At 48.8% G+C, this 23,956-nt stretch overlaps 1 protein-coding gene across 1 annotated transcript in view; it reads right to left on the bottom strand.

Moving 5' to 3' along the window:
- LRRC75A (leucine rich repeat containing 75A) overlaps positions 1–23,956 on the bottom strand; it is a 62,144-nt gene that overhangs the window by 37,654 nt on the left and 534 nt on the right. The window lies entirely within an intron of this gene.

The raw sequence follows: 23,956 nt of genomic DNA, 5'->3' as shown, positions 1-23,956 counted from the left end.
CCAGTTCATGCTGTCAGCAGCAAGTCACAAATAGTTGGCTTTGGGGAAAAAACCCAGCATCTGGCTCAAGTCACTTGGATGTTTTTCAGCATGTTCCCTTTTCCTAAGGGATCTCCACCTGGATAGCAAGTGCAACTTTCAAATAGGAAGGGTGTTAGGGTTTAGAATGATGGTGTTTCTGAGCCAGGCAAGGCCATGGTGCAGGCTGGAGGGGCGTTTTTCTAGTGTGCACCCAAACCCCTACATGGTGCTGAGATGGCTGGGGAAAGTTTGTGCATGTGTGGCAGGAGAAGGGAACATCTCTGCATCCCTGAGGCCCCTCGAGTCCTGACATGGCCACAGGCACTGGCAGGAGGAGGCCAAGGAGACATTTCAGAGCAGCATATTCAGCAGCACAGGGCAGTCAGGGCTAATGCCCAACCAGAGCAGGATTTGGAATTAACAGCAAAACATGCAGAGAACATCAGGAACACGGAGTCACAGAATCATTTTGGTTGGAAAAGACCTTTAAGATCATCAAGTCCAACAGTTAACCCAGCACTGCCCAGGCCACCACTAAACCGTGTCTCTAAGCACCACACCTACACGCCTTTGAAACCCCTCCAGGGATGGGGAGCCCACCTCTGCAGTGGCTGGAAGCAAGGCAAAGGCTGGGAATGGATCAAAAGGCACCAGGGAAGAAGCTGCTGCCCCCGGGTCTATCTTTCCAAACTGAGCCCCTCACTGAGCACATCAGCTGAAGTTTTGTTTGCCAGGCAAGCCTCAGGAGCAGAGGGAGGAGATCACTTTGGGACTAAGAAGCAAGAGTCTTGCTCAACTGGTCTCGTTGCACGTCCTCCCTGCCATCACCCATGCCCTTCCTGCAACTTTTCTGATTTCTTTCCAGCTTTAGGAGTGTCAAACCACTTGTCAGTTCTCAGGGATGGCTTATGCACTGCAAGGAAAGCTTCCTGCCACCAACTAGTTATATTCAGCCTCCACAGGAGGGGTCTTCTGCAAATGTAGTAATGCAGAGCTACTAGATTTAAAAGGAATAATAATAAAAAAAAAAAGACCCAAACAAAAAAAAACAACTGTGAAGGATTAAAAAATTTAAATCAAATAAGTCCAGCAGAAAAATGTAATGCCTCCCTCCATGGCAGGCAGTGATAGGAACTTCCCAGCTACAGCCATGAAAGGCACAAGAAATCCCAATTATTTTGGAAAAAACACCAAGTGAGGTGAGAGCCCAGGCATGGTCAGCCCTGCTGCTGTGCTAGATGCTTTCTTCAGCCTGGGTCTCTTTTGCAAGCAACAATCAGAGAAACAGCTCTTCCACCCAAAAACCAGCCCAAGCTAAGGGCATTTGGGAGCTTATCTTCCCCTACTGCTGGGTATAACAACTGGTTATTCCCCTTCTGCTGCCTGTCAAAAAATGCAGCAGGACAACAGCTAATAGTTGAGCAACTGGGTTTGGAAGCTCCAAGTTGTGTTTCCACCACGCAGCATCGTGCAATACCCCCCAAGCCACAGTGAGCCAGAAACAATGGAATTCAAGCCTGTTTTCCTTATTAAAATATTTATCACTGCAAATCCATTTCCCCTCCTTTCCCTTAGATGGGAATTCTTCACTGTGAGGGTGGTGAGACACTGGCCCAGGTTGCCCAGGGAAGCATTTAAGGCCAGGTTGGATGGGGCTCTGAGCATCCTGGTCCAGCTGGAGGTGTCCTTGCCCATGGCAGGAGTGTTGGATCTAGATGACCTTTAAGGCTCCTTCCAACCCAAACCATTCTATGATTCTATGAAATTGACTTGCAATTAGAGGAGAATGCAGCAGGTCCATAAGAGAAGTCAGACATAGGCAGGTGATGCTGTTGCTGCTCTCATTAACACAGAGGATGCACTTACTGGCTGCCCAAATGAGGTAACTGGGAAACATCACCCTGAGCTCTGGCAATCGTAGCTGCTCATAAATGTTCTGAGAGCTGCTAGTCTGGCCAGCACCTCTTCCAAAACTGTTTCTTATCTCCACTAATAGCCAGGGCAGCATAATGAATTTCCAAGCAGAGAGGTTGGTATTATAAACAGGGGTCAGGCATGAAGGAAGAGAAGGATTAATGTAGTGGGCAATCAATCATCCACAGCAACTTATCTGGAAAAAATGATTTCATGAGATGAGCAGTAGCAGGGTCAGGTCAGCTCAGAGACAGGCATGTGAGACGTGACTCAACCACCAGCACACTGGGGGTTGCCCAACCGTGACGGGGTTGGGTTTCTTGATGGAGGACATATTTAGCTGCCCAACCCCCTCATCTGGTGAAGTAGCCCCTTGAAAATAAGCAAACAACATATTTCTTGCCTTTGATCCTTAGGATGCTCAACTCCATCACAAACCCTCTAACGTCGGGTTGACTTAGGAGGTTAGTGAGCCACCATAAAACCTGGTATTTATGGATATGCCAACTGCAATTGGCCATGGGTGGCCACAGCCTCTAGAACCTGCCTCCATCTGTTTTGCATGTGATGAACACTGGCATTTGCTTCACCACTTCAAAGTTTTATGACACTTTACTTTCCTATGAGATAAGACCATGCAATGTGGAAGTGCACTGCTGAGAAGATTATCTGCCCGGTGCATTTATTGCAGCCCAACAGCCCCAATCATCCACACACACTCCCTCTAAATCACCAATTTACACACTGCAGCAAGCTATGAACAGCTTAGTTCTGAACTGGGTATGCTGAGGAAACAAGGCCAAAACAGTCACACTGCCCATCCACCTCATTCATGGAGAGGAGGAGTAAAAGGTAATGATATTCTCACAGATTTTGGGGAAAAAACAGACCTTACAAATGCAAAGATGTCCAATTTTGCACCTTTGAGGAAGGCAGCAGCAGTTTGCAGCCACATGTTGTTCAGCTGTGACCAAGCAGTGGGACCAGCACATCTGGATGGGGCAGTGCAGAAGGCACCCTGGGGCCCTCCAAAGCAGCAATTGCTACTGCAAGTTTTTATGTCTAATCCACCAAATAATGCAAAACCAGAGCTTAAATATATGGGATATTTTTTTGTTTAAAAGAGTAAATATTGGTTTGGAACCAACGATTGCTCATTCAAGCTTCAAGTGAGGGTACAGTTAGAGAACAGAGTCAATGTTTCAGGGATGAAGTAAATATTTCTCTGGCAGACTGACTCAAATAATAAATGGTGGCAGCTTGAATCCCCACCAGGAGGCTGGAATGAGAGAAACTTGGAGAGATGGATTAATGGGCAGAGCTATGATGCTGCCATCCAGATATCAAGCCCAGGGGGCGGGGAGTTTGCAGAAGAACACACTGAGTTTATTTTAAACTGCACAGCAAATGCAACTGCCCCAACTGGAGTGAGGCCAGAGCAGAGCTCACAGACTGCCTCAGGAGAGGGCCTCTGGGTGTTTACTGAGAATGGATAGCCTCAGCTACCCACCACAGCTTGATTTACAGAGCCAGTGGGATCCCAGTATAGAAAAAGCTTGGAAACACTATCTGGGGAAGGTGAGTCCAGGATTTACTTTGAACAATTCAGATAATTTAGATCCATCACTGCCTCCAACATAACTGTTTGTCTTAAGCTCACAAAATGTTATTCATTCATCCCTTCTAAACCAGTGGGAGCTGCCTACATCCCAGTTTCCCATCCAGCCCAGAGCATCAATCTGGGGCTTCAGCCCCAAGCCAGGATCCTGTGGCCATGCAGAACCTGCACCAGATGGCTTCTGGAAGGACCTGGCACTTCTTCCTCCTGCGCCCCAGATGGATGGGTAACAGCAGCAGCCTCCCAGAAACATACCTCAGCCTGTCCCAGCCCAAAGGGGCAAGAGTCTCTTTTGCTCTGCACCAAAATGCTCCCAAGGAGAGCAATCCCCCAAGGTTTTCCTCCTGCAAAGGAAAGATGAGGGCAGAAAAAGCTGCAGGTCTGAGGACAGGATGTGGAGGAGGCTGTGAGTGAACACACTGGCCCCTCCAGTGTGCTGACAGCTGAGTGCAAACACCAAGGGGCCACTCTTATGGCCTCCTCACCTCCTGCTAGTCAACTCCACCCAGAGCCCACCACATTGCATGGCTAAAATCCAAAGAAAAGGTTAATGCATCAGTCCTACAAGACACCCACCCTATTAACTCTGCTCTTGCTGCTGCAACTCCCATTAACAACTCTGCAGCGAAGCATTAAAAGGATATACGACAAATTTACTCAAGCATCTGCCATTTCAATCCTCATCTGTCTGCTAAAAGAGCTTGCTGGAGCAACCCAGGTGCTGACTGGAGTGTTCAAATCACAGGTTAGAAGGAGAACTTCAATTTATCATTCCTTTTGCTCTGTGACTAGAACTTACTGCTATTCAAGGCAGCAGGGGCTGCACAGGGACTCCTGCCCCAGCACAGGGCAGTGTCTGGTCCCCAGGATGAAATCTTGACCACATGGTGCTGCTGACTCCTCTGACTGCACCTCTCCTCCCTGCCAGCCCTCATGCAAAAAAATACTGATTTTCACTTGGAAAAGTCTCTGAGATGTCTGTCAGAAAACAGACTTAGAGGACAGGGCTTATCTCATCTCCCGTCAGGTAAGGATCCAGACTTGTCACCTGAGCTCAGTTTGCTGTCAATTCATATGAAGATGGTGATTCATCCTGTTCTGAGGCATCTGGGCTGAGTCAGTCTCTCTCTGCATGTGGTTGTCTCTCACAGTGATCCACCAAGAAAAGCCCCTCTAATTAGCTTATCCTAGACATTTCATATTTAGGTAACTGGGGCAGGAAAATCCCCCTCGTGCTGTTCTCAGCTTTGTTTCCCAGCACAGCAAGCACAGAGCTCTGCATGGCTTTCATACCCACTCTTCCAGCCCCAGAACAGCCCTCTCTGTTTTGCAGCTGATCACCCATCAATACCAGTGACATTTTGAAGTTTTGCTCTAGGCCCCCACTGCTGTGACTTAGGTCACCAGGAGCTCAGACAATTCTTGTCCTTGGGAGGTGACAGTCGATGCCTCATGGGCACTGAAAGCCCACAGATCCTGCACCCTGCTGTGCTCACGTGCACTAAATACACACACACATATATTTATAATAAGTATTTATGGGGACAAAAAAAAGAAAAAAGAAAAAAAAAGGCAGAACTAGATCCTTGTAGGAAAGGGGAAGAGGTTTTCAAGTAGAAGACAACACAGTCTGACGGGGAGGAATCACTTGTCTTCATAATTTCCACTGCCTGTTAGAGACAGCCCTAGTGCCTGAGCATACAATAAGTGAATGATCCCTGAGATGAGAGCAGCATCCCCAATCACATACCTTCCCTGCTTGGCATTACAGGCAGTTCCCTGCACGCACCACAACTGATGAGAGTTCCTGCAGCAACATCAAGTCTACAAGGCTCCTTATCCCCACCTGACGTGCTGCCTTTCACTGGCAGCACTGAGCCAGACACCCTTGCTCCACATGTTCCTGCAAATGTCTCTCCTAAGGGACAGGCTAAACAAGAGTCCAAAATTCTCGAGGCAGATGGCCCAGCCTTAATAACACATCAAACAGGCACAAGGCTTAAGCAGCTGTGCTGTCTGTCTGTCCATCCACCTCTCTGTCCTTCCCCAGGTAACTTGGTGTGTCAGCCAATCTCATTAAACTATGGAAAAGGGAAAAAAAATGTCTAAAAAATACTTAAGGTCCTGTAAGTTTTGGGGAATACTGTCAGTAAGAGAAGGGCCAGGACTTGGCTGTGGAACACTCCATGTGGCAGCAGATGGATGGACAGGAGGACAGGTGGTCTGCAGCTGGGCCAGATGGTCCACAGCTGCTGTCAGGGTTGCCCAGTTGGGACCTCAAGGAGGACACTGGGAGCAGCTGGGTTTTTCCAGAGCTGAGGTTTGGCTGATATGATGCAAAACTGAGATGAGCCTGCAGGAAAGCCAGTCTTGCCTGGCCCTGCACTGGGGATCATCCTCTTTCCTAAACAGAAAAGATGGGAGAACAGGAGCCCTCACCTCTCGCTCTTCCCTGCTCTAATCCAGCCACTTTCTCCAAGCTGCCCTCACTTCACAGATTAACCCAACATGGCATGAGCTGCCTGGCTCTGACATTGATTCTGTTGAATCAGACCCTGGGTAGCAGGAACACGGGATTTATTGCCTTGGTCTGGGAGAGCCCCAGCTGCCATTTCCAGCAGCTGCCACCGTGAGAGATCAGCACAGGTCTCCTTCTGATGTATAAGGGCACAATCCTGCCTGCTGGGTGAAGGGTCCTCTCTGAGCACAGTGTGATCAGCTGCTCTCAAAAGGCAATCCCAATACAGTACAGAAGGAATTGCAAATCACTGTTGAAAAGTCCCATTTACTTTTCCACCCATTCAAGATGGTGCTTTCTGAAGATCTCCCCTCCTCTTCTCAGCCAGGAAAGCTGTTGCAACTCAACAATGGAAAAAGAAACCTGCTAGTTTCAGGGGATCAATCAGGTCTGTGTTTGTAGTGCTGCCAAAAATGCTGAGGTGGGGATTATACACACCTCTCTGATATGGGGGCTTTGTTCTGACACATAGCTCTGCCAAGCAGCCACCAAGCAGCCAGCCACAGGAGCCACTGGCAAACACTCCCACATCATCCCCAAGCACTGAAATTCCCAGGCACATCAGGCTGAACCTGCAGCATCAGTAATGAAGTTACCATCACACTGGGAAGCCTCCAGACCCCCCCAGTGCCCCAAAGAAATTAATCCTCTCCTGTGCACACAATAAGAGCCTGCAATCCAATAACTGCTATCTAAAACCTGCTTTCACTTCCCAGCCCGGGGTTGATTATTATTGCATTAGCTATGGAGAGATGTATTGTCACTGCTCACTGAATGCTCAGCTCTGCTTCAAAGCGACCAAGTTTTGGCAGTGTAAGACTATACAAATGCTTCAACACTTGCTGTGGGATCCTTCAAAGCAGATAGGTGCTAGAATAAAACCCAAGATCATACTGATACAGGTACTAGCAAAAATAAGTGTCAACGACTCCCCAACACAGCTTTTTTCCAGAGTAGGTTGTTCATGGGAAGTAATTTAAGATGTCTCTGAGAGAGAAAAATATTCAATTAACTATTTAAAGTGGCTGCTGTGGAATAATGTGAATGTTACAAAAGATCATTTAAATTAACAAATTGCAGCTGACTCTAATAAAAACATGTCAAGCCTTTTTTTGTACCATTTGTACCACTGCAGAAGCCTGGGTGGGAAGAGAGCAGGGACAGAAATAGGTTCAGACAGACTGTGCAAGGGAAGAGGCAGGCATGGCCATCCAGCACCAGCACCACCCAAAGCTCAGACATCTCCAGTGTGTTGCCATCAATACCTCCAGAGAGCAAACATGGAGCTGACTCAGAACATGCCATGTTTTGCTGCACCCAAACCCATGCCACAGTAGGCAAGGCAGTGGGTATGCTCCTCTCCCACCTTAGCTTGAGCACCCTGTCTTTTACATGAATATCCATGGGTGCATCCTGTGGGAGGAGAAACTGGAGCACATGCATGTCCTGCAACATACACAGCGCTGCTGCCTATCCCCAAGCACCCCATGTTGGTCCTGCTGCTTCCCCAAGACTTTGCTCCCTACCTCACTCCTCCCAAAAATAGAGTTCTGTCATCTTCTCTTCCTCCCACCCAAATGTGCACCAAATAAACTGCACAGGCAGCTCCATGTTGGCCATGGAGATGCATCAACCACCTGAAAGCGGCCGAAGGACCAATCTTGATTCCCTGATCCACAACAGGTCTTCTCACTCTTGGTTTGCAGGCACAAGGACACCCAAAATCCAGGTGTATCATTGGCTTCTACCAGAGTGGAATTACTCTTTATAGCTCCCTTGCTACCCTCAACAGAAGACTCTGCCTACAGTATTGCTGCTAGAAGACACGTATTAGAGACTGCACTGTGAAACATCAGAGGGAACAAGATACAGGAGATCTTAGCTCAAAGCAAGATATGAGAAAATAGAGTTGAACTCAACATTGAAGCAAAACCTCCCTTCCCCTCTTCTGCCTTAAGATTCTGAGTTAACAACAGCCTATTTCACAGCAAGCATAAGGTCTCTTTCTATGCTTGGTGCCTTCTCAAGAATTGAAAGAGGATTCCAGGAAAGGAGCAAAACAAACAAATCCCATGGCACAAACCTCTTACTTAAGACAGAGCAATGGGAATGGAATTAAAATAAAGGTTTCCACAGCTTCTAACAGCTTGCCAAGAAGGGCAGCATTGCACAAGTAATTAATATGGACAACAGGAATTTCAATTCTTTCATTTGCAAATCCAGCATCACAGTTAATCTCAGGCATGGACAAAGTCCATTAATAAAGCAGATTCGTGTAAAGGGATTCAAAGTAATGGCAAATCAATACATAGCATACTGGTATGCTGGAATAATCTATGCTTTGCATAATAACCACAGTAACTGTAATGCTGTGTATTTGTCTGGAGACACTCAAGACCAGCCCAGGCCACCTAACAAGCTTGGTCTGTTTCTCCTGCAGCAGGATGCAGCCAGCACCAGGAATGTGGTTTCTGGCTCTGCTTTGCCTGTGATGCTCCAAACACTGCTGGGCTCCACATCTGCCTCAAAAGGTATTGCAAAGGTGTCAGAGCTGACACCACCTGGAGAGGTAGAGCAGAAGCCATGGAGACCTGCTACCCACTGGTCCCACCTCTTCCTTCTGCTTTCAGGCATGTTGTTAAGTGATAATTTTCCCAATTTTCCACAGGAAAAGGAGAAGATCAAGGACTCCCTAAGTCTCACAAATGATGGAGCTATTCTGGTTTTGGGGAGGTTTCCCCAGCCCCGCTTCTTAGCAGCCGCAGGAGTCAGGTCTCTGCACCTCAGTTGCTGGATTGCTGCAGAGTCTTGGGCAAGTAACTTAATTTCTTTTTTCTTCCTTTTCTTTTCCTTCTTTTCTTTTCTCCCATGAGATGCCCACCCCTGGAGCTCATCAGCTACTGGTGGGACCTCCCCTCTGTCCTCCACTGCAGGCTTAGATGCATTTACTGGTACACACCACTCCCAGCTCACCCCCTCTTTCACTTAACCACTGCTCTTCTTGCCTGAACCCCTGTGGGGTCTACAGAGCATCCCTGAACAAACTGGAAAAACTGAGTCAGGGCAAGTTAAACCCACGTTCCCAGACTCACACTCTGCTGCCTTGAACATCCGCATTTGCAAACACCTTTTAGCTAGGAGGCCACAGTTCTGCTTCCCTCCTCCTCTTTCAGGATGTCTTATCTCATGCTTGCCAAGTCAGAAAACCACTTAAATACCTGATTAACTATAAGCACATGTTTAAGTCCCACTGAAGCCAAGGGGTTTTGATTAGCAGGGTGCTTAATACAGGTTTGCTAAGCAAAGCTTCCTCCCTCCACTGCCCTTTCCACCAGGTCTCTTCCCAGCAGCACACAGTACGATTGAAGAAGGGATGACCAGGACACAGCATGAACATCTGCTTGCCAGAGCAAAATGTAGCTGAAGTGATCAGTGGCAGAGCATTCTGCACAAAGTCAGGCAAGCAGAACCCAGGAGAGACAGGCAATTTGCAGGCTGGGCTGGGATGTGCTCTGCCCCATGAGCCAGTGCTTCCAGTAAGTGCTGCTGAGGGAAGGCTTGAGGGTGGTGGCCTCTCTCCTGAGCTCCAGGCACTGTTTGGGATGTAACAGATTAACCCATAGGTGGCCAGGGAGTCCCTGCACTTGGCCAACAAGAGAAACTCATCCCAGGCTTCATCGTGGTTGCTGAATGGACACAGAAGAACAGTCTCTGCAGTGCTCCATGCCTCCTGCCCTGCTGGCAGCCTATGGGTCCTCTGCCAGCAGAATGAGGTGCTCTCTGCACCCCCAACCCCACAGCAGCACCCCAGGCCAAGCTGCCTCCTGCTCACAAAGGCACCAGTACATCTTGTTCAGCAATAAGAGGTGTCAAAGTCCCCCCTTGACTACAAATGAAAATATTTCTGCTTTGTTTGACAGTCAGGGCCATTAAGCCACTCCTGTTGGCGTTTCACTTCCCAGCGAAGATGCCGGGAGCGTGCGCCAAATGCACCCGGGGTGACCCAGACAGAGAACGTGCCCTTGCCCAGGAAGCTTCTGCGAAGGGAATTCCACGTGTGATGGATCTGTGGCAGTGCAGTGCCCAGCAGGCAGCATGCTCTGAGCCAGCCCTGGCGGGTGATGGTCACCACCCCTTCAGCTCACTTTGCAGGAGACAGTTTGGTGAGAGACCTGCTGCCCCCGCTGCCGAGTCACCCCACAGCTCCTGCACTTGCAGCTGATGCTGCACAGGCTCCTGCTTCTCATCAGATCAAGTCAGATCAGGCCCTCCAACCCAGCCCTAATAGCACCTCCCCTTACACAAACCTTGGAGGAACATCAGCAAAGCACCCAGTAAGAAAAGCTCCCATCTCCATGCCCTGGACTATTTCCCTATTTTCTTACAATGTGCCACAAGCCCAGGAAATACCCCAGCCAGAAGCAGAGGCCAGTGGTAACCGATTACCCTCCTAATCCCTTGTCCTTCTCTGCAGGTAGCTGAACCTTCCTGGGATCCTGGGAAAATTTAACTAGACTCCATGAAATGCTATGGCCAAAGAGTATTTCCACAGGTGCTAGAACAAAGTCTTTGGCTTGAAACTCCCACCACAGCTCCAGCATTACAAGCCAGGAACACTTATTTTCCAACTTCTAAATAGCCAACACTAATATTTTTGACCACCAGTTTCTCCTCAAGTTAGGAGCAAAGAAAGAGAACCCTAGAAGCCCTCAGGACACAGGACCAACATCTAAATATCGTTTTCCAGATACAACCACAAGGCTGAATGATGACTGAAACCTGATGCAAGGCGATGAGCTGAGCAAGAGCACAGCCAGATGAGCTCACTGTGCAGCCCCACGCGCCAGCGCGCCGAGCTTTCCCTTCCCTGCTACAGTCCCAGTGAGACATCCACAACCCTGGGCTGAAATTCCTCAACTGGCCATGAAATAGCTGATTTCAATATCAAGGCAGCAGAGACATGAGTAATACAGTCATTGGGACTGTTTCCAAGTGTAGAAGCAATTGGCTCATGGCGAATCAGACACCTACAGCCTCACACACAAGAGATGTGGGTAAACCAAGGCATTGGCAATGGGCATGGGGTGGCATTTAAACAGTGACACCAAAGGAGTCTTGGGACCTTCACCCCCCCCAAGAAAGGCCAGAAATTCATGCCTCTGTTCCACACTTTGCTGCTATAATGGTAAAAGCTGGGTCAGGACAGAAACCCAGGGCTCTGTGTGTACATTGCACAAACACACACAGCAGCAGCTCATAGCACTCAGGTCCTACTCCAGAACCCAGCCACAAACCCAACTTTTCCTTTTCCCAACTCTCTATTTTGCTTTGTGCAGCTCTCTGGGGTGTTTAATTCTGTTTCATTAGCAGCACAGCCTGGAGTGCCCAAGCTGCACACCAGCCCTGTAGCACCCACCAGTTCACAATGGGTCAGCCAGAGCTTGCTCAGTGCTGGGACCCACCAGGACTTTGCACATGATGTTGAGCAGCAAGATCTCATTCTTGTCCTTCTACAATCAATGAAGGCAGCACCATAAAATGACCTAAACCTGCAGGAACAGCACTTTATCTCTGTCTTTGGGATTATATCAGGCCTCCATATTTTTGCTCCAGCACTGTCTCCTCTGAAGGGAGGGCACACCAGCAAACATGATTCCTTCTAGAAAATACAGTTGATTTACACAATGTGCCAACACTAAAATAATTTTTTTAAATGGCTTGCAGGACAGGAGTTGAGTATTTCTTTTCTTTGTGTTGGTGGAGAGTAACAGCTGATGGGCAAGAGATGAAAGCACCCCAAGGAGAGACATCTTACCACATTTCAGGGAGTTAATCTCTTCAGAGAACTGCTTTGCAAGTACTTGAGCAGGGATGGAGTGTTTCACCAGAGCCAAACCTCACGCGGGTGCAGACGGACTGACCCTGTCACTTGCATCATGCCAAAATCTCCACCCTCCTCCTCTACAACAGCAACAGGGTGGGAAGGAAAACAGAGGCAAGACCAACCAGCCCCAGGCCGTGTGTGCAGCAGGTCAGAAGGAGCAGCAATGCAGGGGTTTTTTGCAGTTCAGCCTATCCACTTCACAACCAGTGCTGTATCCCAGAGTCAGCTCATGGTACCATCACAACAGCCAGTCCCCAGGCAGGAGCAGGACCTGCTGTGCTGGATGCTGCACACACACAGTCCCACGCTGCTTGGGACACACCCAGGAGGTTCACAGAGACGTATCCCTAAAAGCTGGGACACCCTGGATTCCTAGCAGCTGCTGACACCCTCTTCCTACAGCAACAAGGCAAGAGAGAAGAAATGTCTCTTCTGGCATTCACCCATGGAAAAGACCGGATTTTTATACTCAAAAAGGAGATGTCAGAAAGCAGATGATGTGCACATAAAGTTCAAAGACACCTTTTTCCCCTGCCAAAGGACGTGCTGTCAGTGCAGTAACTCAGCTGAATACTGAAAGCCTGCTTGCACTCCTGAGTCCCAGGGAAGAGCTTTCCCTGACATGAGTCTCCACACATCCCAAAGGATGCTGACCCAGAGCATGCTCCTACTTCACACACTGGACACTGAGACACAAAGGACCCCACCAAACACTCCACAGCAGCAGCTCCAGCACCCTGCTGTGACCCACCACCTCTCCTTTGGGGCAGAAACAGGCCTTTCTGCTATGGCCATCAAGCGCTTACTTGGGTCGGGGTATTTTCCAAGCCCTTTATAACACAGACATCACAGCCCAGCTGCAGAGACATGGAAGGAGCCTGTTGGTATCCCCCATGCTGGGGATGCTCAGTTTCAGGGCACTTGGGTATTTGGTTAAAAAGCTACACTCATTATCTGCAGAGAGGACAAAAAGCCCAGCCCCATGCCTGGCCATGTCTCCATGCCTGCCATCACCAGTGCCTTTCCAAACACTCAGTTCCTCTCTAGAGCCACCCAGCACAGCCCAGGCAGGCAGGCTGTAATTTCCAGCCTGACAGCTTGGTAATGGCACATATAATCATACATTGATTTTGTCTGCTGTCTGAGAGGCTGCCGGGCAGCCTGAGGACGGGAATTGCCAAGACAAGGGTTTCCTCTCAAAACACCCACGGAAAAATGGGATGCTGATTGGGAAGGTAATGGATGAGACCATCAGCTAGGGCAAATTAACTGCACTTTTCACAGAGTGCTTCAAAAGCCTCCCATCCTCCCACACCAAATCAGCACTGTGATTTACCCCATGGGAAACTCGGAACCTTGCCCACATCTTACAGGAACCGAAGGAAAGTCAGTAAGTTTTGGGGGTTAAGGGAAAAAATTAAGTCTTTCCCATGCTTGTGTGTTTTTACAGCACATTTTTAACCATTAGGTGGAGCGGAGGCTGGATTGGGATCTGGTGCTTAGTACTTGGCTCAGAGAGAAAAAGCTTGGAAAGTAAAATCTTTCTTTAAGACTTTCATGGTAACTTCCCTCTCTGGCAACTGGGAATTTGGGTGTTCCTCTGAGAATCCACCTTGGCAGATGTCTCCAAACTGGGAGTGAGGTCCAGCAGCTACAGGGGTGGGATCCTCCCAGATTACTCAGTTTCTGCTGAGAAACCCAATGGTAAAGGCAGTTGGCTCAGCACAGAACTCAGTAATTGCCCAGCCATGCTAAGGAAGAATTAAAGAATGGGTTGCACAAGGATTCAATTCAATGACATTAAAATTCAATTAACACTGCTATTTAAAATAGCTTTAAATATTAAATACATTTACTTTAAAGGACTCATTTCAAACAAGCATGAAGATGATGCCAACCTATGGTTGTGCTTTAATACTAAACAGCATATGCCAGCTGGGCAAAGCAGGACAGGCCAGCTTGCAAAGGTTGCAGCAAAGTCTCCAATGGAAGTACTATTGTAGCTTTTGGGGGAGCCTGGATCTCTCCAAGGACAAAGAAAACACCTTCATTTCAGTTAATTCACCTGGTCCAGCTCAACATTAACTTGAACAAATCAATGAACAAATCAGGAGTAGGATGAAAAATGCACCTTTTCCAATTGGCAAGTAAAGCTGCAACCTGAGAGACCAAGGGTGCTAATTATGGTGACCAGAAGTGTAATTCATTATGTACAATTAATACTCTAGTTAATAAATCAACTAGTTTTAAATGTAAAATATGTTTTGAGACATTTACATTGTCTGCCCTACAGATTCAGCATACTTGGAGTTTATTAACTGGTCAAATAACATAAAAAATACCAGCCTTCTGCATTTTAAACTCTGATCTCCACATAACTTGAATCAGAAAGAAAAAAATTTAAAAAGAAATCAGTCGTGGAAACCCAAAATTCACCATTTCCCACCAGAATAAAAGCATACAAAATTAATCACCCAGCTGTACAGCTGCCTAAATAAATGCCCACGAACACGCCAGACTCCTTGCTCAGAAGGAAGTATCCGATTACACCAAGCAGAAGCAGCTCTTCACAACCAAACAGGAAAGCATCCTCTTTCTTACAGAATGACCAAAAAAATCCTGCCCACAAAAAAAAAAGAAAAAGAAAAAAAAAAAGGCTGCTGAAAGCAAGACTCCCTCCTTGCTGATTTTGGCTGTGGTCACAGCCATGGATGTAGGTCATTCACACTCACATCCCAAATTACTTCTCACTTTCTGCCTTGGCCCAGGAAGCCCACAGCAGCCATTGGGAATGAGGTTTCCCACTCCTTTCTTCTTCCAGTCCTGGAGCAGGAAAAGCTGTATGCAAATAGACTGTATATATGGGAATATATGAAGAACGCCAGAACAAAGCAAAGCTTTGCTAGCTCTGTCTACACGCCACCATGGGGGACCTTCTGAGACCATCAAGGATGGGCTGTTTGGACAGGCTCGTTTTTTGGAATTGGTGCTTTGCTATTCCCAATTTCAGAGAGCTCAGGCTGGACCAGGCCCTCTGGCTTATTCAAGACAAGCAAAACCCATGGTGGGTATGATGCATCCTTTGTACATGGGAGTTGGGGCTCTGCCCCAAGGTGTTTTTTTACCTTTTGGGGTTTGCACCCCTCAGATCCAACTCAAGGCTCCCATCCCCACACTCGGCATCTCACGGGACTCATCCAACCTCCTGCCTTCCAACTCCCACTGGAGGTGGGGGATTCCCAGATCACACTCAGAGACATAGTCCTGGCTGATCTCCCCACCATCAGCATCATGCCCTGTGGGACCAGCTCTGCAGGCAGGGTGGGAAGGGGGAGAGAGGTATCCCAGCAAAACCCCTCAGCACACCTCCAGCTAAAATAACTGGAGCTGCAAAAGGCTGAGGGCACATCTGCTCCTTCTTCCTCAGCAGATTTTGCTTTCCCTGCTGGGATTTATTGTTGAGCCAAGATCTACCTGGCCTTGGGGAGGATGGGGGCGAAAGAACAGCTTTGCATAACCAGACAGTAATTAATTGCTTGCCAGCTCCCAGCCATCTCCCAAGTGGGCTCAGTTTAAGCATCCCCAGTGACAGAGGAAGAGTTGCTCTGGGAACGCTCCCCAGCATGGTACCTGGGCACAGGACCAGGTGCTCCCAGGCACAGATTATGCACCCTCTGGTCACACCAACATGGGGAATCTCTGCCTTTGCACAAAGAATACTGCTGCCTGTGAGAGCTGAAGAGATAAGAGCCATAAAAAGTTGTTATTGTTGGGTTTTAACATCATGCTTTCCAAGCTTGTCATGCTTTGGGAGCATCTCCCCAGGTGGGTAGATCCAGTGCTGCACCTGCCCTGTCCCCCCCATAGCTTGGCCAAGCTGCTCTGCACCCTCCAGCCCACACTGGTGGCTCACCTTTTCTAACCTGGTACACTCATGCTTTCCCAGCTAGCACTCATTTTCTGTGGCTAAACATAAAGCAAGGAGCTGAGAAACCCAGCACATGCTTTCCTATCCTCCAAAGGAACACACACCCGTCCCCCTTGAGAGGCCTGCTTGGGGCACAGACTGGTTGGTTGGTCTCTCCTTTAATTAATGAATGTTCATTTCAACTCAATTGCTATTAGACGTTTAAGCACAGTGCCTCAGAAACAGTCTCTTGTGCAATAGGAGAATGCAATCCCCTGCTCCCCATGGGCACACCCACAAACATTGCAAAACCTCACAGGGACAGGCAGGCAGAGCAGCACTAGTGGGAAGCAGGAACAGGTCTGCAGCAAAAGAAAAGCTCTGCTGTTTCTCAGAAACCAACCTCAAAGGCAAAAGGGACACTAAAAGACTGAAAGCAGCAGTCCAATCCACTGCCTGTGGATAGCAGGACCTGAGGGAAGCCCTGTATGGGCCAACAAGGATGCACAAACTGTTGAAGCCCACGAAAAACCCAAGAACACCTTGTAAAGAAATTTGTCCATCGATCTCAAACCTGCATTATGCTCTGTAATGCCAGGAGAGCCAGGCCTCTCAGAAGATATAATATTAAGAGGCCATGAGGAACGAGACATCCACTGAGATGCCTCTTCCCTCATGTCTCTGGGTATCTCCCTTCCATCAGCTTCAAGGCATGTCCCAGGCTCTCCCTCCAGCTGGCAATGCCATGTGCTCCAACCCGTGCCCAAGGAAAGTGTCGCTGACTTTGAAAGACATGAAGTCTGAGTGGTAGAGAGTCTTGAAAAGATCTGAGAAAACCAGAAAGCCAAAAGCAGCTCCTGCTCACAAAGCAGCAAGGTCAGAGCCAGGAGTAATTGGAGCTAAAACTTTCCACTTGGGGAGGAATGGAAAGGACAATTTTTAGAGGCAAGATTAAATTCACCATTTGCTGGTCTTTCCTCCAAAATTTGGAGGAGAAAGAAGCTGAGATACGCAAAAGAGAGAAAGGCAATTATGTATTAAATCACATTAGGCTTTTGGCTGGGACCTGCAGAAGTTAAATGCTAAAAAAATCCCATTTCTCTTTATAAGACAATTAAATGTATATTAATATATAACCATCTCTCTTACTCCAGAGAAGGCCACGGTCACCAACCTTCCCAACACATAGAATACTATTATTGATCTAAAGCTATCAAGAAGCTATAATATACTGAATTACAAGTGCAACCCCCTGTATCCCTGCCCACCCACAGCCCCTGCACACCAGCACAGCACAGGATCTGCAGGGAGGGCTCTCCCAGCACAGCTGTCACACCCACGCACTGGTAGGAGAGAGAAGGCATCCCCAGACACAGGGGGTTTGCGTTTTGAAGCAAGATTAAAAGGGAAAGAAAAAACAAACCAAGCAAGGTGCATGCCAGGCTGTCTGAGGGCTGGAGCCCCACGCTGCCTGCATTTCGCATCAGATGTGAAAGCAGCAGCAGCCTGGGGGAGGGAGGAAAAGACACATTCCTGTTCTTATATAAATAGATAAAGTGCTGAATAGGGGCTGGCTTGCCAACTGCAACCATTAACCTCTCCCAGCTTAGAGATTTCTCAGATTCTGTCTTCCAGAAAGGCCAAGCTGGGGACCCTTGGAAAGCTGGCAATGGAGGGAGCTACTCCAGGACATACTCCTTCAGTGCAAGAGGATACATGAACATGGATCCCGAATATGCTCAGGCTCTCAGTGCTGCCCCTGCCCAGAAGTGGTGCGTGTGCTGCATTAATGCATCCACTAGCAGCACTGATTTCATATGCGTGTGATTCCCCAGTCCCTGAGGGGACATCCCTGCTGGAAGAGAAAACCCGCTCTGCTCCATGCCTGCAGCAGGGTGAGCATCACTGCTGCATGGGGAGCACAGGGACTCAGGGAATGGCACCTCTGCTGCCAAGCAGGTGCCACCTCTGCCCTCCTCAGCACTGCCTGCCCCTTCCACTCCCGTACATCTCAGCATCCCCCAAAGACACATTTTCCTTAGGAGAAACAGTCACTTTCCAGGGGGTTAATTAAAACCAGGCTGCTCAGGTGCCAAGCAGATACCTGGATGCAGCCAAATACAAATCCACAAGGGAAGGAAAAAGAGCAGAAGGAGCTGGGATGGGAAGCAAGTGGAGAAAGTAGAGAGCAGCTTGCAGCAAAGCAGGGCTATGGAGCACAGCAAGGAGACCAGACCCTGTTTGGAGCAGAAAACACCCCACCACTGCCAGGCACAGTCATTCGCTGTCAATACCTCCAGCAGCCTAAGGGTTAAAAATAACTGTAGGGAGCACTGGTGGTTTCATCAGCAACCCAAACAAGAAGGAAACAAGTGCTAATCCAAAGCTGTCCCCCTGGTTACCCAACTTCCACCACGCGGTGCCCAGCACTGCGGGCAGAGCCTCAGGCCCCTACTAGCCAAACCCAGGTCTCCTGCTCACAAAAACTCAGCCTGATATTTCAAACCTCTTCATCCCTGCCCTCCTGCCAGCAGCTCGCAGGCTGTGGGGAGCCAAGAAGCCCCAGTCACCAATGATGCTGAAGGTCCTCCAGCATCCCAGAGGCCACGGGGTGGTCTCCATGGAGATGATGCCCCAAGGCTGGTGTGTATTGGGCCAAGAGCAGGCACAGAGTAGCACAGTCCAGCTGAGAGGCACCTGCAGGCCGTGGTTAAGCTGAATCATATCAACAACCCACAGAGCTCCCCAAGGGCTGCTCTAGATGTCAATAAGCACGTCCAAGTGCACGGCTGAGGGGGAACATCGAAGCAGTTCGGGCACGGGCAAGGCTGAGGCTGCGATGCTAGTGCAAAGCCAGGGGCCAGCATCCTTCAGGGAAACTCTGAATCTGAGAACCCACGGCACCAAAAAACATCACCTTCGTCCTGAGGAGCTGCCAGGGAGGCTGCAACCATCGCACTGACAACACACCCACCTCCAGGGGGATCTGCTATGCAACAGCAGCTCTGGCTCTGAAGAGTAGCTTGGGGAAATAAATATCCCAGAAAGCCTCCTGACCCCCACAGGTACCCTGCAGGTGCACACTGTGCAACAGACCAAGCTGACACTGGGCCATGAAACGCTTTGGGAGGTTTTACTGAGCACAAAGGGTCACATCAAGGGGCCAAATGCATCTTCACAGGCAATTGAATCTCAAGCCTACTGAGCGTGACACTGCCCAGCTGGCCCGAGCTCAGGTAAACCCTCCCCATCTCAGCACCTCTGAGCACCCACAAGATGCTAGAGTCACTTCCCAGACACCCACATGTCTCTCTTTGAGAGCTCCAGAAGTGGAGCTCACCCTCCCCAGGAAGGCTGCCAGCCTTTTGAAGTCCAGTCTCCCCCAAGAGCTGCCCCACCCATCTACCATGGCTTGCTGCCTTCACAGTCCTGTGCCAAACTCTCCCAACAGCCTCTGCCTCCCTGGCAAGTCCCAAATCCTGAGATGTGAGGGAAGTGGGGGAAGAAAATAGGGACTGGTGTGATGTAAATCACAGGGACAACTGGGTTAAATAGCCCTCCATCTGTATCAGCTGCCATGTAATGCTACTACAACTGTTAATTAAGCAGAATAATTGTCCCTAAGAACTGCTTTTTAATTTTAGCACACAGCCCTTTGCTCTGGTGTAGCAGGGAGAAGCCCACAGGAGCCCCAGATGAATTGTCTCTACATTAGCCATATTTTTATGGGGTTTTTTTACTATTTCCCCTGGCCAAGCCCTCTCTTATGATGAAGATATCCCTCATTTAATTAACAAAGCATCCCTGCACCACGCAGTCCCCAAGGCAGCAGGCAGCTGCTCAGGAGCAGCAGGCATTTAATCACTGGCCCAGCAGGACAGAGGTGGGACATGTCCTGCCTTGCCCCCCACAACTGCTGGCTCCAAAGACCTGGAATCAGGCTTGGAGGGGGCTGGGGACACCTGCACCCATTGCAAGGCTGTATTTTGGGGGTAGACCATGGGGATCTGTGCACAGCAAAGAGGCAGCTGTCTGCACTGCAGGCACAGGGTCTGCACAGCTTGGCGGGCATCACAGCACTTTCCCCCCAGCCCCTTCTTGAAAATTGGAGCTACTGTGGTGTCTTTTCCCCAGGCTGGGGCCCTGACCCCTCTCCCAGCCCTTCACACCTCACCAGTGCCCAGGCCAGGTTGGTGTGGGCAGAGAAGCCACCTTGCAAGTCATGACTTGGACCTTGCCTTCTGGCTTCTGGCCGTCTTCAACGCCCAGAGGCTTTATGACAACACTTTTCCCTCTTCCCCTTTTTTTTTTTTCCCCTATTTTAATTCCTGGAACTGTTATACACCTTCTGCCCTATGCAGGCAACACTCAGGGCAGACAGATGCCTCCTCCTCCCCTCTCCCCACAGCCCAGCTCTGCTGGAGCAGCAGCAACAGCCCAGCACAAACCTCACGCCGAGCCATAACCAATGGCAAATTCTTCGAGTGAAACGTAATGTGCTGGGAAGCGCCTCACCATTTCACTTGGGAAAATGATCCGTTTGGCAGCAGAGAGGAGGAAAACATGCTTTGTTTTACAAATCCTCTCCCCAGCAGGAGAGACACTCCCAGAATTTAATACACTGACAGCGCTCGGCTGCTTTAACCACTGAAACTCAAGAGTGTGTAAAAAAAGAAGTGATACACTATGTAATATTCAAGCCTGGCTTCTTCTGCAACTGGTGGTGATGGGCACAGCAATCCCTTGGCACAGAGGAGCCACAATTCTCCCACCCATGACAGCTGGCAGGGTTGGGGTGCAGGGTCCCAGCTTTCCTCAAGTCCTGGATGCCTTAATTCATGCAGTTTTCACCCTCTCTTAGGGTGAGGCCCTACAGCAGCTCCCTGCAGGTAAGAAGAGAAGATGCTGCCAGGTAAAGCTATAAAGTTGCTTTGCAACAGAGAAACTGCATTCAAAGTTATTCAGTGCAAGGATTATTCCCATGAAAGGCAACAAGCTCCATCCAGGTGACTGGGAAGCTTCCTGCAACCCCAAACTCTGGCTTGAATAAAATGTTAAGTATTTAATTATATTTCCACTTATCATCCAATGTATTTAACTGCCAAAAGCTTATGTGCAGCATTGGCAAGGGTGGCTTGGGGAAAACACACCTCGCCCAGAGAGGACAGCCGTGTTTTGGGAGGGGATTTTAACTTTGCAGTGTGGAGTTTGTGCTCCAGATAGTTGTCAGTGTTACCAGAGCAGGAGGAAAGAGCAACCAGTATCTCCAACTAAGGAGCCTGTCATTAAACTGGGCTGGCTGTGCCACAGGAGCACATACCCTTTGGAATGGGCACTGCCAGCCCTTGCATGTAGCAATAACGTTGATGTTATTTTGAGGGCAGGCAGTGGGATCAAATTGCCTCTGCTCCGGAGACTGCTCTGAGGAGCAGCCTCAAAGCAAATAAGGCTGTCTGCTGCTCACATTCTTTACCTTTTGGAACAAAAAATAAGTCTGCTTTGTATCTTAGCACTTCTATAGCTGTTTGCAACCTCCAAGCATTCTTGGAAACATGAATTAATCCTTAGAAGAGCCTGTAAGGAAACCAGCATTGCTGTTTTCGGGGCAACATTTCAGGGGAGCAGGATGGATAAATTCAGTGAAATGCAAAAGGCTATGTTGGATGTCAGTGCCAGTGGTGGGGCTGGAAGGGCAGGACCTTTATAAATACAGTTTCTCTGTCCTGCCCTTCAGTTGATCATCAAACACAGCTTTTGCAGGGGCCCTGGTAGGTGGCAGGAGAAGTCCCTTGAACCTCAACTTGCAGGTGATGGGTCAGGCAGGACGTTATGTCAAGTAAAGCTGAAAAGCTGGTCAGCCTCAGGGCTAGCAACATGCTCATCCTGCTCAAAAAAGGGATGGAGCACCTCTTCCCTTCTCCCTCACTAGCACACTGGGCTGACTTCAAAGCTTGTTGAAGCCAGTGGAAAAGCTCCCAGTGACCTAAAAGGCTGGATTTTCAAAAAATAAAGACTAAACTAAACTGAGAGCTGGGCACCAAGTCGCTAGGTTTGCTCAAAACACCCAGTTCTGCATCATCATCATCACGCACCATGTCAGCAGCTATACAGACCAACCACCACCACAGCCCCTCTGCAGTGGACACTGTAACGATGTCTCATGAGACAAGTTCTCTGCCCCACTGTGCTCGCCACAGGGGGAAGCTTGGCTTTCTCCCCAAAAATCCGTTTTCAGGCTGGGATGCAGCAGGAGCTCAGCTGTCAAAGATTCCCACAGCCTCACAGCCCCAGCTCCTTGGAAGCAACAGAGTATTCCTTGCAGCCACTGCTGCACCCCCAAAATGCCACCTCCCAGGAGCCAGCCTGTGGAAAACCACAGAAACCAGGATCTGTTCAGTGGGGCAGCCCACATTCGCCTCCCCAAGGCAAAGAATAATACTGTCTCATTAAAAATGTGCTTTGAGTCTATTATAGTATCTAGGACAAAGTGTTCCCTATTTTGACACTCTAAGATATATTTTATCAGAGCAAGCTCTTCAGAAACACTCATTCACAATGACTTATCTGCCTGTAACAGGTTCCTCGCTTCCCCCTGCATTTTAAAATTAATTTTTAGGGTTGGGGTTTTTTTCCCTAGTCAGCTGGTGGGATGCCCCCATGGTCAGGCTTGTCACTGGGGCAGTCACTGTGACACAGCCAACCTCTGGGGAGGGTGAGGACAGTCCAGAGCATCGCTGAGAAGAAACAGTATCTGAAGCCAGAGAGAACTTGGGAGCAACTCACAGAACTTCACAGGCACTAAGATTTATTCTGGGGGGAGTTGTTTGATATATACACTTTCTAAAATTAGTATCTGCCTTTCTGCCAGCTCCAATGGGCTGCTGGTGCAAAGATAATGCTTTGGCAGGGCTGGGAGGGTGCAACATTTTGGCACAGATCTGCTGCCCAACTCATGGCCACTTCTGCCCTATCAGGTTTTCCTGGCCATGTGCTTCTCCCAGTGTAGCCACACAGATCCTGCACAGAGAGGTCATCACCCCAAAGAGCCATAACCTTGACTCCCAGGGAGGGGGCACATTCATCTTGGAAAAAAGCACCTTATCTCAAGGCTGAGAGTAAATCCTGAGAGGTTTCTATAAAGGAACAAAACACATATGAAACTGTTCAGATTCCTCAGCTGGACTGTGCCAAAGACAGTCCTGGGTCCTGTAAACCAGCTGGGCAGGGACCTTGGCTGATGGGTTAAATGGAAGCATGACTCCCAGGGGGGTGACAAGGTCAGGGACATGCCCTGAACAACATAACCACTTGCTATAAAGTAAAGAGGAACAGAAAATAGGGTGGGGGGGAATGCAAAAAGCAAAACTCAAATACAAAAAACAAGAAGAAAATGGTCGGGGTCTGGCCCAGCTGGAACAGATGGACACAGACCAAACCTATGGGGCAAGAAAGCAGCTCCCAATGCCCAGCAAAGATCTGAGCAACTCTTCCCAGGTAGTAGAACTGGTTACACCAAACAGCTGGGTGCCTTGCAGCCTCCTTGGGAGAAAAAACAAACTTGAAGACCGCACCGTTTTCAGTTTGCATGGAAAACTGTTTTTCAAAGCTACGTGGACCCCAGAGCCTTGAAAATGCCCAGTACTTTGGTCTTTTCATCACCACGTATCAGTAGAAAAGGTTAAATGCTCGTTTGCTGGCTACAGAGCAGTGCTTTTCAGCTGCCTTTCTGTTTGCTCACAGCAACTTTCCGTAGTGTTGCTTCTTAGCTAATGACCAGCTCAAACAGGCTTTCAAGGGGAAAGGTCTCGGGCTCCACACAATCCATTCCCCACTACAGCACAGCACCTCACACACTCATTTCTTCAAGCCCCAGTCAACACCAGCAAAACTCCACCAAGTAATAACGTATCAAAAAAGAACAAGATAAAAAGCAAAGCTGCCAAATCTAGGTTATTTCTGATTCTCAAAAGCTGCTGGTTCAAACTGCCTCAAGGCTCTCACAAATTTGCTTCAAACACCAAACTTTTGGGAAGTTGAGTGGGCTGCACACATTGCAAACCCCAGAGCTACCAGTGCAAAGCGAGGAAGGGAAAG

Source organism: Chaetura pelagica, unplaced genomic scaffold (genome assembly GCF_000747805.2).
Source record: "Chaetura pelagica isolate M959 unplaced genomic scaffold, ChaPel_1.0 scaffold193, whole genome shotgun sequence".
NCBI classification, from domain to species: domain Eukaryota; kingdom Metazoa; phylum Chordata; class Aves; order Apodiformes; family Apodidae; genus Chaetura; species Chaetura pelagica.
The sequence above is the reverse complement of the archived record's forward strand: the minus strand, read 5'-3'. Positions and strand labels throughout refer to the sequence as shown.